The 12,826-nt window shown below is 39.2% G+C and overlaps 1 protein-coding gene across 1 annotated transcript in view; it reads left to right on the top strand.

Annotated features, from left to right (window-relative positions):
* The first annotated feature begins 450 nt into the window (after nucleotides 1–450).
* LOC108731367 (teneurin-a) overlaps nucleotides 451–12,826 on the top strand; it is a 344,833-nt gene continuing 332,457 nt past the window's right edge. The window contains exon 1 of the mRNA XM_018461666.1: nucleotides 451–482. The gene's annotated coding sequence lies outside the window, so the exon portion shown is untranslated. The remainder of the gene's footprint in view (nucleotides 483–12,826) is intronic.

Raw genomic sequence — 12,826 nt, 5'->3', positions numbered from 1 at the left:
AGTGCAAACCTCTGTCACGGACGATGAGCACGCGTCCACTAACCTAGTTACAAGTTAAGACTTCGAACTAGATTAGCTACTACAAAATATACTCTTATCTATCAATGTTTCTGAAGATATTTTGAATTGAAAGAAAAATTGACTGAAGGAAAAAGAAAAAGAACTGTAATTATATGTATATGTTAAAATAAGCGATGTAAACACATTTTCTCTAATAAGAGTTATATCATTATACTAAATATGAAGTATGTTAGAAACAATATAATATTTACAATTAATATCATATATTCGTTTGTTCCACAGATTGTATTATTAAAATGAAAAGTCAGCTCGATTAATAAATTTAATTATGTTATTATTTCCAATCCAGTGAAATGGCATAATTACATTTATTATTAGTTATATTAATAGTAATTAATTAGCAATATTATTTGCGTTTGTTGCAGGACGATTTCTGATCTAACTAACGGAAACAACAACAGGTAATGTGCAAGGCATTTTAAAATTTAACATTGCACGAAAAAGTAGCTATTAATTAAAACTGGTTTATTTCTATTATTGTCTTACTCATGTTGTACATACATTACGCATGTTATTAATACATGTATTATATGATTTTAATGTTGCATATTGCATATTGTATTAATAAATAAAGCGCAAACGTAGCTTTTATCTGTCCTTTATAAGCGACATTTTTAGTCGACAATTCCGTTTGAACGAAATTCGCAGTCTGGAATATATAGTGCAAACTTAAGATTTGAGAAAAGATTCATGTCGAGACATTCCCACGTTAGGCAAAAATCGCGCACAAGCCGCAGCGGAAAAACAAAGTGGATTATGCGTCATGTATACTTTCGCCGTTAAGACGAGAGTTTATTCCGCAGACGGTCTAATGTCGTAAGTTTACAGAGAACCTCTGGAAGAGGCGGGGTGCCTTTGGCTGTTAGGTATAGGTGTCAACGTTATAGGTGGCTCTTTTCGCCAGAGTTTCCTTCGCGCGTCTTCCTCTCCCGGTTCCTTCGAAAGGGGCTCACAATGTCCGTGTATTTCTCTCCTTCTACAGCTCTTCCTACCTCTATCCGCGCAATGCCCGAAGGTATGTTGCAGCTTACAGTCTCACTGTTTATCTTCAGCCGTGAGCTTTTGTGTTTGCACAGGCTCCTGGCACTACCAACCGTCGCGTATCCACATCGACCTCGTCCTTCGCGGCCGACTCCGTGCAAGACGAACTACTGCGGTCCTCTATTTATTTAGTTTTTTCTCAGAGAGTTTGTGGATCCTGGAGAAATGCTTAATTGCCGTAAGTGTTCGCGCCACTGCACAGACCTTGGAAACGTTTCTTGACGAAGCCTCTTGATCATCGTAGATTTTTGCCATTCCAAAGATTGGAATTCACGCTGTACGTAACGAGCGTGAATTTATTTGAATGAATTAATTTTAATACTTTTAGTCACGCGATTCTCTATTTTATTTAATATTCCCTTAAAAAATGTATTATTATTCGTTTGAATGTCCGATACATTTTGCGATACTTTCATATTTTTTTATCGCACTGGTATGAATTTTCACGGGCTGAAAAATTTTAAATCTTTTTATTATATATTCGTACATTTCTCTCTCTCTCTCTCTATCTGTCTGTCTGTCTTCCTTTTTTATATCCATATTAATTGAAAGTGACGCCAAAATATTCTCGCTATATCGTCGAATACACAGCCGTGTCAGTTGAAAACATGTCTAAAGGACCGGCGTGAATATTAGAAAAGTTTTCACGAAATTCCGTACATTGACATGTGACATTGCTGGCGTTGTGGTTTCGCGTTAAAAGAAACGCCTAAATTACCCGCGATAGCATCGAATTCAAAACCGGACGCGACGCGCACGAGTTAGCGCGGGTTAAAAAGTACGGTGCGGATACCGTGGGCGATGTTCCGTGGTGGTAGTTTTTGCAATTAGCAATATCGGCTACGTCATCCGACACGTTCGGTCGGCCGAGGGACCGGCTGGTGCGGGAGTGCGCACTTCGTAGCGTCGTCGGTGCTGCCTGGCGTATCGCCAAATTTCCAGCTGACCCACCCTCTTTCTCTCATTCCCTCTTCCCGTATCTCTCGTACTCTACTCCACCTGGCTGCCGTCGACTCCCGCGTTGTATATATCGACGCCTAGGGCCATGCGCGTTATCAAACGATTTATATCGATGTTTTGCAAAATTTGTGGAACCAAGGCTTGCGACTGGCACGGGGTGCGCGCTAGTCCCGCTCGGGGAATGCATTAAACGTTAACGGCGAAAATGGATAACGAGGGAAGCAGCGATGGTGTGCAGCGGCGCCGGCAAAGGGCGCCTCGTGCATGAGCCAAAAGATATCGCCGCGGCGTGTTATCGGGTTTAATCTAGGCTCGTTAATAACCTTTCGCTTTTGTAAGCGCGTATGCCGCAGAGAGATCCGTTTCCACACGCTCATTCGCGGCCGGTCGAGGCATCAGGATTTATGCCTGTCCTCGATAGCGCACGCCGTAACGCGAAAGTCCGGAAGCCACGCCTCGCATTTACCGCTAAAACGCGCCCATCGTGATCTCGATGCCGCTTTTGACTATCTGTCTTCCTTGTGGGTGGACACGCGTCGCTCGCAATGAACGAACGTCGTCGTTTGCGATAACGTCCGCGAAAATATTCGTCCCGTTACCGTAAGTCTCGGACGGAAGAGTCCCTGGAAAATCCCGAATTTTCTCGGCGTACGTCGGTGGCAAGAGATTCAACGGAAAATGGGACGTACGTTTCGCGTTAAGAGAAGTTCCAGGCCGCCGGGGATACGAGTCGGCGACGGCGGCTTAGCCCCGAAGTGATTGCGTAAAGGGCGCAGCTGCAGGCACATTCGAGGATTCTTCAGGGAATCCAAGCGAGCACCGTCGCTGGGATAACGTCGGAGAACAAAGAGCGGAGTAAGCTAAAATAATTGCCAATTACAAAACCGAGCTGGATATTAACATTATCTTAGGGAGGTAGCAGCAGACCGCCGACGTTACCTGCAGCTGCAAGACGATGAGTTTCTTTGTGAGAATGTTTTCCGCGTTTCTCCGTCCGGGAAATCTCGAGGTGGAGCAGTTGCCGCATGCGTTTTCTTCTACGATAACCGACTATGCCGCCCGCGTAGTCGAGATAAAGAAGATCGTCCGCCTTCGAAGAGAGGAGCGGCGGATATCCGTTATGAACAATTATTAGTACAGCTCGGAGCTTTCAACTTTGGAATATCGTTATAACGTGATTTTATCTACAAGTTGTACGGAGAAATTCACTAATGCAAGAAACAAGAGATGAGTCTTGAAAGCGCACACCAGCAATTGCGTGGATATGAAGCAACGTATTTCGCGTTTAATCTGGTTACACGCAAGATACGGTAAAACGAAATGAGATACAGCAGATTCACAGTAATATAAAGTACAATGGCGTAACTTGAAGATCCACGATTATTTAGCTTCTTTTGTCAGTCACGCAATCACAGTTGACACGATAAACAAATGGATATCGTATATAATTTATCAATTTATCAGATTTGGATAAATTTGGGAACGAAAATCATGACAATCTCCATAATTTCTCGATAATTAAAGTAATATTGCAATTGTCACCGTTGTTCTCTTTTCCAGTAATAGATTTTCCAACTGGGATTTGTTTCTTTCTCCAATTTCTCCTCTTGCTCTCAAGCGTACAATCTCGAACCAGAGTCAAATCCTCAATTCAATTATTCACGCGATAGAAATTTTCGATTAAATCGCATTTATTAAATTTATATCGATTTAACTTTGATAGATATATAACTTCTGTCTTTAACGGTGACAGCAGAAAAATTACAAATGACGCGAAACGATTGTAGTCGTCGTGTTCAGGCAATTATCGGACAGAATTCAGCATATTTGTACCGGAACATTTCTGTCACAAATAAATATGAACGACGGATTTCCGACAGGGAAATAACGAGATTCCTCGATCCCGCAATTCTGTGTTGCCGGCCATTATTTTCCATTAATCCGCTATGGCAGGAAAAACCCGACTCCGGATTGAAGAGTCACTCGTCTTTCTCATTCGGATTTCCGAGACAACTCCGCCTCGATTTCATTCGAGATAAAAGCAGAGAAATAAGCGCAAAAAGAAGCCGTATCGTTTGCAAGGCCCTCCCTTGATCCGCAGATGCGGCCTAAGGTTGTTCGGAAAACGCGTTTGTATTAATTAAAATGTAATTAATCAGAATTAAATTGACTCGGCTGGGTAGGAAGGGTGAGCGCGCGCGACGACGAAGGAAATTGATTGGTGGAAATAGAAGAAGAATAGCATGGTGGCGGGCAACTTTTCTCGACGGATCGTTCGCTAATTCCGCGATTCCACTATTTTCGCTACCCCGTCGTTCCAAATCGAGAATAATGTAAATATTTCACGAACATCCAATTAGTCTAAGAAAGAAGCGCGGAATTAATTCAACAGTGTTTAATGGCTTCTTGAAAGATTAAACTTCAGTTACTTGCCTATGTCTATATCTGCCTATATCTAGATCAGGAAGCAAAGAAACAGGAAAAACTCGCTACAATTCTTTGTGCTAAAAGTCCTTAAACTAAATGTGACGTGAAATCATCTTTTCTATGCAGCTATATATTGGCGTATAAAGTGACACACATTTCCTATATCAGCTGTGCATGCCGAAAAACGCCGAAAAAGAAAAGAGGAAAAGAAAATTTTGATTTGAGTACTTTTTTTATATTATTTATAAAATTGCGTGGTTTCTCGATTGTTGGAAGGCCACAGATATGAAGTTTTCCGTGTAAAATTCATGATGTACAGCACGACATAGTGTGAGAGTACAATCGCTAAAGCATTTATAAAGTTCTTTCAAATGTTCGGTTCATGGACATTTTAAGAGTCAACCGACTTGCGCGCGGTTCTTACGTTGGTCTACATTAGGAAGTTCGGGACTAACTACGAAACTATTCAACATTTTTTCCCCGTTAATTAAATACCGTTCTTGTAATAGAGTTAAAAAAGTCGCGGCACTTTAAAATGTTTAAATGGGAATTAGGTCACAAACGCATTGTTAAACTCGTTTTTTTTCCATTACTCCCCATAAATGTGTTTGGTCGATGTTCAGTATTTTCATTTATTTTCCAAGCTTTCGCGAAACATTGTTGTGGCCGAAACTTGGCATTGCTTTTCGATGGCTTTTTTTTTTAACAAACAGCTGTTGACAGCTCGGTGACCTGCTACAAGTGAATTTAAACGCACATTTCTCTGTCAGCGGTTGCAAATGTTAAGCGTATCAAAATCAATGTTTCGTTGAAATTCCACAAAATTTATTGCAAATAGTACAAGTCGTATGCTTAAATTTTTAAATGTCACGAAGAATGAAATATGATATGTATTTGCAAAAATAATATACAGCAATTGCATTATTCTACTTTTTAATTGTAATTCAATTCGAATTTGCGTTTTAAAACCGAAAAATTAATTCGGCGCGCAATTTAAATTTACCACATATATAGTATATAAATTCACGTCGAATTATTTAAACACTTAAAATCCAACTTGATCATTTAAAGCAAAATGTTAAATCTATACATTGTTATTTTATACTAAAACAATGATTAAATTTTAAACTATATAGTGTCACAATTTGACACTATATAGTGTCAAAATTAGCTAGTATAAGATTGTTTTATAAGATAATGATATATTGAGTAGCAGTCGCGACTTAAATTAGGTTAAATTTGATACTATAAATTTAACACAGTGCATTTATTCTATACCTACTACTTTTAAACATTTACCTATATTTAGTAACACCAATATTACGATATATCTATTACTACTTCTCGCCACACCTGGTGTACGATTTCGACGTTTGAGAAAAGCACTCGCAGCAAAGGCAATTCAGGAAATACACGTTCGATGTGGCGGAAACGCGATCGCCGACGTAAGTACTTGCAATTGCGCGCGCTTGCACGTGCCCAAAACTCGTGGCGTTACTTTTTCGCGCGACTTACCGAGGAGCAATAAAGGCAAACGACGCACCGCGCCGTACGATTTATTATCTCGCGGTAAGCCCGTCGACTCTCGAATGAATTGCTCGGTCGCAACTTTTTCGTAAGGTCCTCGGAGAACAAAGCCCGACTATAGATACCATGTGATCGGAAGGACAATAGAATTAATGGCCGGTGAGGAGCGCTCGAGAGAGAATTTTTCCACCCGCCATCGTGCCACAGGGTTGTCCACCCCCTTCCCCTCCAACTCTTTGCCGTTGTCCCTCATGGCGTGAAATAACGGCTTGCCGCTACGCCGATGTTGGATATCGAGGTGGTGGTGGTCGATTCGGGGGAAACTTCGGCGGGAATTCCGACGTTGGACGTGTCCAAACGTTATCGGAGGGCGGTCATCGTTGAACGCCACCGGAATATAGAAACCGGGGACCGGATGCTACTCCGTTTCGTGGACATTTCCTCTCTCTCGTCAACGGACCTTATCGTAAGAGGCGAATGAAAATGCCTCCCTCTCCGATTTTCCTGGAAGGAGCTATATCGTATGTAGTATATGTTTTCGTATAGCCGCGACGTAATGCAATATTAAACGCTTCGACCGTCCCCTTCGCTTCGACCAGTTCACTCGACGGTCATTGTTCTGGGTCGATTTGGTACGCGGATGGGATCGCGGAAGAAAAAAAGAATAGATCGTCAGAATCGCGTTATAAGACGGAACGCGATGAGCCGTTATCTCGAATTTATCGAGGATTCGATGGATAGGCAGGAGAACGCGCCCGTTCTAAAGGACATTGGTTGCCGCGCTGCCGTCGCTGCTGCTGGTGAAAAGACCGCGAATAAATTGTGCCCACGGAAGCGGATAACGCGTGAATCTAGAACGCCGGGAAGAGAAATCTGGTAAAAAGCAATGTCGTGTGTTGTCTGGGTTATAGCTTGCTCGAAAATACAGCTTCGTTGAGATCAATAAAACCTCAATCCCGCTCTCTGGCCCGCGGCTAACAGCGTTCTCGAGAAAGCTCTCGCGCCTTTTATTCGCTTCCCGATCGTATACCGCTGGGAGTGTATATTAAGTGGCACTAGCATCGATTAAACTCAATTCCTTTTATTTTCTTAAATCACGCGTTATTCCTCGACTGTTTATTCGCGTGGATTTAAACATGTGAATGCTTAAATCCATGCACATCGTTGTGCTCATCGTTGATTACATCGTTTGACGTCGATCGTTAAATTGATCATAAAATTATCATTTAACAAAGAATATTCACGTAATTATGTACATCGCGCGTGTACATACGCAGTTGTGCTAGCGGATTAAATTCGCTAGCAAACGAAAGTCGTTTTTAGCGACGAAAGTCGCAGCGCGATGACCAAGAATCAATAGAGATCTATGAACGTGCCAAGAATCTTCTGACCTACGTGCTTCAGTTCGACGAAACAACCGCAATCGGATCCTGTGGCAGCGATTACGTCATAGCGGCCGCAAAAGCGCTTTAACCGAATGCACGTTCGCGGCGTTACGCCGACATTGGCGTACGGCCACTCGAAACGACGACACTCATAGCCGACCAAGCGAATCGCATTAATGATGGTTACCGGAACAGCCAGCGGACGAGGATGCTTTATCGTGCTCCAGCCGCGCCGTATGCGGACGGACAAGAAGCCGTGAGCGGATAATTATACGGAAGTTTCCAATTACGGATAACGCCGTAGCGAGTAACCGTAGGTGTTAGCAGTCAGCCGCTATCTAATTCCGAATAGAGTGGGGGGGCCGTAGGACCTCCAGCAGACGTCGTGTGCATTAAGAGGATAAGCCATACCGTGATCGTAGATTAAGCGCGTAACGTTGCGTGACATTAACCACCGCTATTGCATTGGAGCGCGATATTTTACGAATTTGTGAAACTCGGGAAAACTCTTTGTCTAGTTGTCATATCTTGGATTACTTGCAAAAATATCGTACGACATACAGCAAGTTTAAAAAATATTCGTTATACAGGAGAAATTTTTATAAAAAGTTTTATTTATAGAAAATAAATGGATATTAATTAGAAATTTTATACAATGAGTACGTTCTAATATAAACAAAAGAGCTTCAAGTGTTCCTGATCTTAGAAATTATATTTCTCGACTGTATGAATACTTTTTATGCGTTCAAATAATACAATTTTTCATTATATGTTAATTATTACACACTTTTTTAGATAAAATAATTTTGAGAAATATATAGTCTTTTATTCTTCATTAATAAGTTGCTAATTAATGTTTTTAAAAATAAGGTTTTTTTTTAATTAAATTCTGTGTTTAGAAAAAATTTATATTTATAAAAAGAATCATAGAATATTATCATGTTGCCGGGTCAATAATTTTGCGGCTTATTAATATAATTATCATTTTTTTTTAATATTCCGTTACAAAAACACAGAAATTATACTTTATGCTAATTCCACAGACTTATTGTGTAATTTGAAATCATATTTTATATCGTAAAAGTAATAACATCGTTGTTTAACATGCATTCGACCTCGTTGAATTGGCGTTTTGCCTGATGACCTTTTCTTTGATATGTAAGATATGTCTTGAGCGTAACCATCGTAAAAGTGATTATGCGTGCATATATATTCAGTGAACCAAAATGGTCTTTCGGAGGGTCCGAGCTAAAAAGAACGTTACTCTTAATGAGCTGGCCTACCGCCAGTTCCTTGTCCGATAGACTAACTCACCCTACAACTCGAGTCAATTTGCTCGGTCAGACTTTCGGACACAAGTATCCGTCGTTTAGTAATAGTTCGATGAAACAAAATTCAATACGTAACGTGCTAATTTTAGCAACATCACTCGTCACAATTTAATATATCTAACTAAATAAGAGAATTCCTATATTCGGTCTTTAATTAGAATTTCCGGAATTCTTTAATTAGATTTATTCTCATTAATGGATACTATCGTATCATAATTTTAATAATTTAATTTATGCGCTGAGAAAAATTTCTGATTAAAAATGAACGAACCAGAAGATTCTGATCATATTAATTGAAATTCTGATTATCTCAACTAGAATTATAATAGATCAATTGAAAATTTTGATTTGTTCATTTTCAATCAGAATTAATGCAACCAGATTCTTTTTCAAATGTGTGCATCTATTCTTGTATAAATAGTAAAACGCTCTCAAGTGTAAATCAATGTACACTTAATAAAGATACAGTCAATAAGTACAGCTAATAATACAGTTTCTCGCTCGTGACCGATTTACGTAAATCTCACTCGCACTATAATTAAGTATGCAGATATACACGGCAACATTTCCGTGGGCTCTCCTACGCGCGCGCGAACGTTTGCTTCGGAAACTATCGCAAACTATCCAAGTTTATGTGATATACGAACACAGCAGAAATCCGAAGAACGACGAGCGGAATTACAAGTATTACGTTGATATCGTCTCGCGACCTTATCGATCGAATCCCTTTCTGTAGAATGCAATTTGGAGTATTCGTTGGTTCTTTCCCGTTTCGTTACCCCCGATGATGGATTACCCCATTACGTGGATTCTTTCTATTTTTTCTTTTTTTTTAACAGGTCCCTCCGAGCTGACCCAGTATCACATGGCATATAATAATAGCTATGCCGGCGCACGCCAGAGTGGCTCGGCCCTCTTGTTCTTTGAAACAATAGGACGTTACTTTGTTTTCTGACGTACCGTCGTTTCGGGCCGGCGAGCATACGCGGAATCTAATCCATATCCTGGCGAGGGTGAAATTTACTACTTTAATAACACCGCGTACTGCTATCCAGGCGCAAGTATACATACGTACGCGAGTATACCGCGACCGTGCCGCTGGCGTACCAATGTTCTCCAACTTCCATCCAGCCTCTGTCCGACAGACAGGAACGATTTCGAGTATTTGGGTCAAGTTGTACCCGTTGTTTGCTAGTGACCATGTAATACGCGCGGCCGTTACCGCTGGCTGCAAAACGTAAATCCGGTACAACCGTGGCAACTTGTTCCCTGTCGGAATAGAAAGTAGCATCGCTAATTTAACGACGTAACACGATGCCGCGGTGTTCGTTACCTACGAGCAATGATATTTCTGCGGCGCGAAACAACGTCGAGACGCACATTTGGCTGACGAATTGCACGAAAATGCCCTACATGTGCTTCAAATCGCGGATACGAACTGCGAAGTCGACATAATGATGGCAGACGTGAGTAAAGAATTCTACACCACGATGTTAAATGTGTATTTTCATACTACAACAAACACAATTATAATTTATTCCCGTTATTTTAATTTGATAATACAAATTGTGAATATATAAAATAATATATAAAAAAATAATTTATTAATATAAAAATATTCTCTATTGGAATATTCTTACAATGTATTAATTTTTTTACAATATATTGTAAAAAAATCTTTGTAAGAAAGTCTCTCAAAAGAATATATTCTAGAGTCGATATTTTCATAGTCCGTTCTTATTTCAAGATCATCTTAAATAATGACTTAAGATGCTATAATGGCTCTATGATTGGCTTGTGACATCTTAAGACTATATACTTAAAACGGTTTTAAATATAAGAATCAACTTAAATTCATTATATGGTTATACAAATATAAATAGTAAAACAACATTATTTTAAAAATTTGAAGCTGTAGTTCATCACTGATAAAATTTAATAGTTAGCAAACTTGAGGGTAACAACTTTATGAGAGCGTATTGAGAGAGGTCTCTACGTGAAAATCCGAGAAGGTTACACACGATTCGAAGGGGGATGGGCTATTTTCACTCGTATACACACGTGCCCTATAAGGGTGCAGATTGGGGTGAAGAAGCCGCTCCTTTATTTTCTTTACCTGCATGGGACAGTCACGTGCCGCGACGTACAAAAGAGCAGGAAAGGAACGAAGGAAGATGGGAGATACGAAAGAACGAGAGAAGAAAGAGAGCGATATACGATGTTAGGGTGGATCCTGGATACATAACGTAACGGATGGACAGGCAAGCTAAGGCTAGATGGGTAAGGCTATACTCCAAAGCTAAACTACTTTGCCCCAAGCAAGACGGGGGGTTTGTGAAGCTTGAGTGCTAGCCGCTTGTTCTGTAATCCAATAGAGACCCTAAGACCTTTCCCACTCCACTATCAATATAGGTACACACACCGATAGGTACATCCTATATACATTGGATACGTATGTAAATTTCAATATGGCGCGTCGACTCTGCACGTTTTTCTACGATCTACCTAGGTTGACCGAAAACAATCCACGGATACCAGATGGGAAAAAGATTCGCTAACGTGGACCCTTTGAGCTCTTGGAGATTTTCGAAATGTGCGGAATATGCGAAACTTACAGACAACACTGTGGACGACCGACCCTAGATGTTCTAGCGATGAAACGTGCAATGATTTTCAAATATCCCACAGCATCCAGAATGATTGGATAAGGCTTTCGAGCTAATACATTATTTATATTTATTCGAACGTAACTCCCTCCCTTATTCGATATTACGAAAACTGTGAATATGCCAAGTAAACGTGCCGTGCACCTCAATGAAAATCCAAATCGCTGTTTATATACATTCCACAGGCAATAGTATTTTGTTACTCGGTTAATATGGCTATTATTGATGGAATCAAACTGGCAAATTACTAGTTATCAATAATTAAAGTAATTATATTACACTGTTAAATCTATAGTGTCAAATTTAATCTAATGCGAGTCGCCATTGCTCCTACTCAATTATATCATTATTTTATATAAACAATCGTTATATTTGACACTATACAGTGTCAATTTGACACTATATAGTGTCAAATTGACACGATATAGTCAAATTTAATTATCGTTTTAATATAAAATATATATATTTAGTAGGAGTAGTGGCGACTCATATTACATTAAATTTGACACTATAGATTTAACAGTGTATGGTCTATGCTATTTCAATCGAACGTTACTCTCTTACGTATCTTTTATATATTAGAATTCACATTATACCTGAACATTCGAGTTTAAAAATGGTAATAAATATTATAAAATTCATTTCTAAACTACACTTTTTTATAAATTATTTTCAGCTGACTACATTTTAAGTGGTTGCATTTGTCTGACCTCATTTACTATCCCGCGCATAAAATCTCGGTATAATACGTATATAATGCGTTTTCCTAAATGCACTGGTTTCCGCGAAATACATGCACCTTCATTACATTTTCATTATTACGCAAAATCTTTCTATATAAAATTTTCGTATATAAGAGAATTATAAGGTATTACTTCATGAGTATCTTTTAGGGCCATTCAACCAAATTTAAAAAAAAAGTTAATATATAGCCTAGTCTAGACCATCAGTATAAAGCATCCCACAGTGGGCTGGAGACTCATCATGTTGTGCCAAAATTAAAAAAAAACTTAAAAATTAATCTTTGTACAGAAATAGAACTCCCTATAAAAAGAGATTTTTGAAGTCGTTAATTTCAAACATAACATAAAAAGTATATTACAAAAATCAATTTTGCAATAAATTGTTATAAACGAATTATTAAATATTAACTGTAGAGGGAAACTGATTACGCCAATCAATTTTTGTAAGAAAAATTACAAAAAAAAAACATAACTCCTTTCATTTATTACTTTTTTATTAAATTTACTGGTCTAACCATGGGTTGAAACGAATTCCAATAATCCATAATTCTTGTTTTATTTTTTTGCATAACGGAGAACGATAGGAGAAAAAGTTATACATGTTTCTTTGTAACTTTTCCCGCAGAATCGGTTGGCGTAATCAGCTACCCTTTATAATCAATATT

Source organism: Mycetomoellerius zeteki, unplaced genomic scaffold (genome assembly GCF_001594055.1).
Source record: "Mycetomoellerius zeteki isolate Tzet28-1 unplaced genomic scaffold, Tzet1.0 scaffold125, whole genome shotgun sequence".
NCBI classification, from domain to species: Eukaryota; Metazoa; Arthropoda; class Insecta; order Hymenoptera; family Formicidae; genus Mycetomoellerius; species Mycetomoellerius zeteki.
The sequence above is the reverse complement of the archived record's forward strand: the minus strand, read 5'-3'. Positions and strand labels throughout refer to the sequence as shown.